We start from the raw sequence: 6,030 nt of genomic DNA, 5'->3' as shown, positions 1-6,030 counted from the left end.
TCGGGCTTTGTTTTATGTGCTAAAACTCTGTTTTTGGTCATTAAATTCATGCCATGTTTGGTCTTGCTAAGTGTGGTCAAATACCCCTTTAGCTTGCCTTGAATCTCGGACCATTGTTACATGCTTAGCCTATCTTGTTTTGCTTGGTTTGGCACCATGTTCTTGCATGATTTTCAGAGCTTAGTGCATGACATTAGTCCATGTTTGCATCCTCTTAAGTGTGCTTGAGAATTGCTTTTAAATGCTTGAAGAATTGGATTCCCATTGCATGCATGCGTGCGCGTGTGTTAATCCTTCATTTTGGGAACTTTGGCCACTGTTTTAGGCCTAGTTAGGACTGCCTAAATCATGTTTAAGTCCATCTCTTTGTTTGTTGCATGTACTCCTTGTATGTTGTAGCATATTGGTGAGTTTTTTGCACTATTAAACTTGCATGATTGAATGAAGTTACATGTTTGTTTACATGCTAAAACACCCACATTGTGCCTTGTATGTTTGTTGGTTGCATTATCTCATGCCTTGTATGTCTTGTATGCTTGCTTGCATTATCCATGTTACACGCTAGCTCACATGATTAGGGTTACATTGCATGGGCATGCATGCTCTACTTCTTGACCAAGTCATGATGGAGGTAGGAGCCCCTTGGTTTGATTATATGCATTGCATTTCATTTGACATGAAAGTGCACACTTGATTCTTTGGGCCATCACGCATTGAAATGCACGCTTGATGGTCCGAGAACCAAGGACCATATCCCTTTGAGTCATACACATGATAAGGGATAGGATTGGTGCATACATTGCTTGAATTGCATTGCCATGCTCTGCCTTGCCCTCTGTTGCTGTCAATTGCAGGTTCTGCAGGAACTTTCTGCCGATTGGCAGTGTTTAATGCCGACCGACAATCCTTCCTGGGCCGATAGCTTCATCAACAGCCGATGATTACACACCACAGCCGGTGGGGCCTCCTAATGTCCAAGGATGCAATTCTGAGACTTTGGTAGTCTTCAAAGAGGCAGAGCAGGGAGAACAGAGGCAGCCTATGCATGGCAATGCGCTTCCGAGCAGGACCGAGCATGCATTGCATTGGGCTCTCTTCCCGAGGCGGCTTATCTACTTTACCTAGATTAGTTAATTTGTTTAGCTAATTAGATGGCCTGTAATATTTAATTAGCTTGTAGGTTAATTATCTGTAATATTTATTCGGTCCCTCCGAGCGAGGGAAAATTTGTAATAAGTGTGGGTGAGTGTGTGCATGTCTTCCAATCCCCACTTCTTTCTTCCCTTTTATTTACCTGCTTATGAAGGTAGATTAGGGCATGTTTAAATTAGCATACCTTATGCTATGCATGCGTGCATCCATACATTTGTCTTGCATGCACCAGGCTCGGTACATCATGCTAACTGCATTTGCACTTCAATTCCAAATTGAATACGTGCATCAACTGATTGCATTTCACATGCCATGTTTAGGTTAGCTGAGCCTACTCTAAATTGCATCATGTATGTGTTGCATTAGTCAATTGGACATGACCTAGGACCATGCATATTGGCTAACTAGTTTATTGTTTTGGCACGGAGTACAATGTAAGTATTTTATGCTTTAGCATACCGCATGCGTGTGAATGCTATTATAACAGCATGCTTACCATGTGGCTAGATGCTTATGTGATAAACTGTTTGGATGCCTGTGGGTGAAGGTTGGATTGTCTGAGTTGGAAAAACTCGTTGAAATTCATATTTTAGCCTACTTGCGAGTAGCAAATTCCAAAGTGTTTTTCAAGACAAACGGATATGCAATGTTTATTTCCAAATTAGGCAATCTAGTCTATACTTGTGTGTTGTGCACATAACATAGTAATTCTAGGCTAATAAATGGAATAAGAACACATAACGTTTTCAAAAAACGGATATCATGGTTAGTAGAGGCCGATCTTCGGATCGGGCGAGAGGGGGTGCTCATAGCTGACCTTCCCCGATCGTACCCAAGTTCCCGAGCCGAGGTAACTTTGGTGATGACGGACACGTGGCCTTTGGCACCGAGTCAGGGTTTCCTAAATTCCCTCATAAAAAATATTTAGGTGGCGACTCTATATCTGGCAAAGTAGTCCATGTTTGGCACTTCTTTTCGAAAATCTGTTTCTCAAAACGATTTGCCAGATTTGGACTCTTTGGTTCGGATTAAGAACCGTGACACCAAATCGAGAGCTTGACTCGAACTCGTGATATCCTATTTTGATTTCATTTATGTGTCTCTTTGCATTGCATGTGCATTGGTGCGCCTAGGAACACAGTGTTTGCCATCTGCCATTCCTGAACGGTTTGCTGGAGGCTTGTCTTGTCAAGGCATGACCATAAGGCTGACCGGTTATAGGCTCTGATAGTATGGGAACACAAACCCCGATTCTTACCGGGGCACCCTTTTCGACCATTCGACCTAGTGCATATTCGGATCAATAGTGACCATTCCAAGCTAGGACAGGTTGCTTACCCGATTATAGGTTGTTTGAAGCTGCTGCGTGCGTAGTGAAACCCTAGCTCCTAACAAAATAGGACAGGGAAACCCTACCCAACATAGGGGTGTTTTGGCTCTCTTTACTTGCTATGTGCTTTTAGAGTGTATCCCTACAGGGAAAGTACATATCAGTTTGCAAGTTTGAGTATCAGGCCCAAGGGCACCAGTATCAGTGTTGTTGAGAAACCAGTTATCTATGGGTATCAGGATCAGTTTTTGGGGACAGTGATTTCTGGGGAACAGTGATCAGCAGTAGAGTACAGTTGTTTAGCTACACCCGTGTTTGATCCATTTGGGCTGAAATGCTGCTTGTTGTCTCTTTCAGTTCAGATAGCTGGTATAGGATAGCTAGTGTTCCCCCTTTGCTGAGGCAGGACTTATGATGACGCAGAATTCGGAAGAGATTGTGGTTATGATAGTTGCATTAGATCAAGGGATCACTCTGCAAAGTGAGACCAATATTGATACGCCACATCCACCCAGGTCGCCTGTTGCGCACCCGGTCTGGGCCCCCCAGCTATACCAGGCTCGCGAGCCTACTACATTTGAACTAATGGGGATGATATGTGATCTCCAGAGGTCTATGGCGGATCTCGCCTACGGAATGTCAGCTTCACCTCCAGCCGCACCATATGCCGGGAGTTTTGTAGCTTAGGAGCCCTCGTTGTTGGGGCGAATTGTGATTGAACTCAGCCAACCGGAGATGGCCTCCAGCTATGGTAATGACATATCCACATCAAACCAAACCCTCGATCAGGCTGAGGCCAGAGAAAAAGACAAAATGAAGGCAGATGCCGATCCTAGTGAACAATTGCTGCGGGCAGTCGAGGCTTTGAAAGCCGGGAGGATGAATAAGCAACATATATCCGCAGTTGTGGCAAAAACTGTGGAGGATGCTTTCCCCACTCCACCTGAGGGTAGTTTAAGTCAGTCGAAAAATCGGGATAGGCCCCGTCACGCCGGAACAGTTTCTTCTATTCCCGCCCCTGCACCTGGGAAAGATCAGAAAGCCAAGGCAGTGCCTGCCGACCCTTTTGCTTGTGCAGCCAGTAAGAACGCTCAGACTTCAAAATACCTGCCCTGAGGGCGTAGGGTCTTTCCTGCTCTCTACATGCCTCTGTCTAAGGCACTTCAGATCCTTGCCGAGAGAGGGCACCTTAAACCCTTGGAACCTCGGCCTCTCCCGAAGAATCTCCCTACCACGCATGATGCTGCCCAGTACTGCGCGTACCACCAGCAGACAAGCCATGCAACCGACAATTGTTTCCGCCTCCGTCATGAGGTGCAAGATTTGATTGACAACGAGGTTATTCTCCCGCCCACCTCAGCCAACTCCGTTGCCACCCAGTTATTGGATTTCGAGGACACAGATACTGCAAGTATGTGATCAAAAAGTGAACCACCTGCGGGCGGCATTCAGTATATTTTGGATGTGGCGTCTGGCACGCATTTTTGAGCATCTGTGAACGCTAGCTTTGTAAATTTTGGCTCGGGTATTGAGTCAACCTTTTGTTTTGAGTCTGTCTCTTTGTCTTGAGTCAGTCTTTTTGCTTAAGGGTCTGTCTTATTGTAGCAAGTCAGTCCCCTTTGTATAGAATACCAAGTGATTCCGGGGTTGTTGCCTCGAACACCGTTTTGTCTTGTACTTACCCGTTTTTGTTTTTGAGTCGGTTTCTGCCGAGGAGCCAGTTACATCCGAGAAACCTGAATGAAACAGCTGCGGCTATCATGTTTCCGTACTTATTGTTTGTTTTGGGCTAGTTGTGCCAGGGGTTTTGAATGGAACGGTCCTGCATTCTACCTGCTCTTCTGTGCCTTGAGAATCATCGCATTGACCTAAGTTCTCCAAAACTTTTTTTCAAAACATTGTGATAAAAACAAAGAGGAAGGAATTCCTCCGGTTTTGCAAAAATTTGATCAATTGAGAGAAAGAGAAGCATGTTAAGCCCTTAATGAATGAAACCATGCTTGTCAGCATGAGTACTGGAAAGGACCCTGGCTTGATCTTGATTGGTTCCACACTATCTTCGGCGCGAGCGATTTGTCGCTTTCTTAAAAACTTTCAAAAACAAATGTTTTACACGGCCCTGTGAAGACCTGTGTGGAACCGCTCTTGAGATTGTGCAGCCTAGGATCGCTCTTAGCCTCAAGATTCAACCCGTCCGTTTCGAACCTTGAACCCGTTCAAAAAGTTGAAACGGTCAAACGTCATGCAAGGTCTGTATGGCCAGATCAGAAGCAGCCCTCGAACAAGAGGCACCAAAGCCGAATCAAAAAGATTAGATCTCACCAGAAGAAGCTTGTGGAGTAGCCATGATGGATTCTCCTACAAAACATTACAACAGCCGTTCTCCTAGATATAGAGAGGCTTCAACTTCAAAAACCATTTGGTATGGACTTGTTACACTTTTACCCTTTGAGAGGTTCGCTGGGCCGAAAACCCGGAAGGGCGACCCAAGCAAAAGTTGGAGCAAGAGAAAAATACAAAAAAGCAAAAAAATACAAAAAAGAAAAGAAAAGAAAAGAAAAAAAATGTGAAAAAGAAAAGAAAAAGAAATGAACAAAAAAAGGAAAATAAAAAGAAGCTCGCAAGGTCGAAAACCCGCATCGGGCACCTTGGCAAAAGTTAGAGCCTGAGAAAGTGAAGGTTAAAATACCCGAGTGTACCTTAGCCGGAACTACGTAAGGCTTGATTCCCATGTTTGGGATACGTAGGCAACTTCATTTTGAAGTCCAGCCCCCAACGCTTTCATAGCGTCTCGGTCCATACAATGGTTTCGACCTCATCCCAAAGTCCAGTCGCCAACACCTTCCAAGGTGGCTGTGTCCATATATTTGTTATGACCGTCTTCGTCATCTCTGTGTCCAAGAATTCGACCAGCACTGATGAAGACTGTTTGCGGACTGCTGCGGCATCATCCAAACAAGGGGCAACTTTCCGTTGCCACGAGTCGTTGCGAGACGCCATTCAAACCAGGGGCAACTTTCCGTTGCCATCCACCCCTTTCAAGCCAGGGGCAATTTTCCATTGCCTCCGATCCGAGGTTGCGTATCTCAAAGAGTAAGTTCCATGTTCGTTGAGCATTAGCCGTTTGCAAAAATAGTTTTTGAAAATTTTTACAGAGGTTGACTATTTTCTCGAAAACTATTTTGTTTTCCAAAACTGGACCATTTCTTGGACCCAAAAAAAAAGGAAAATTTTCAGTGCCCACAGCCTGACTTGCGTGGTCTTCAAATCAAAATCGAACAAGTGTGTTAATCTAACTCTCATTTTGATCAAAACTGTTTTAGTAGAAAGAAAAAACAAAAAATGGTCAAAGCGATAAACTAGGGGCACAGTTGAGTCAGGTGTTTTGTCTTTTCCCGTCATCGACGTACTTTCCAGGAGGGCACTCTATCCACCAGAAGAAATAGCCATGAGCTAACGGTGTTGAGCATGAACCCACACCTTCCTATTTATCCATCAATCGCCCTGGGGAGGGATGAAAAATGAGAGAATAAAGAATAGAGAGGTGT

This window comes from Camellia sinensis, chromosome 10 (assembly GCF_055761805.1).
Source record: "Camellia sinensis isolate YWXY chromosome 10, ASM5576180v1, whole genome shotgun sequence".
Classification (NCBI taxonomy): Eukaryota; Viridiplantae; Streptophyta; class Magnoliopsida; order Ericales; family Theaceae; genus Camellia; species Camellia sinensis.
The sequence above is the reverse complement of the archived record's forward strand: the minus strand, read 5'-3'. Positions refer to the sequence as shown.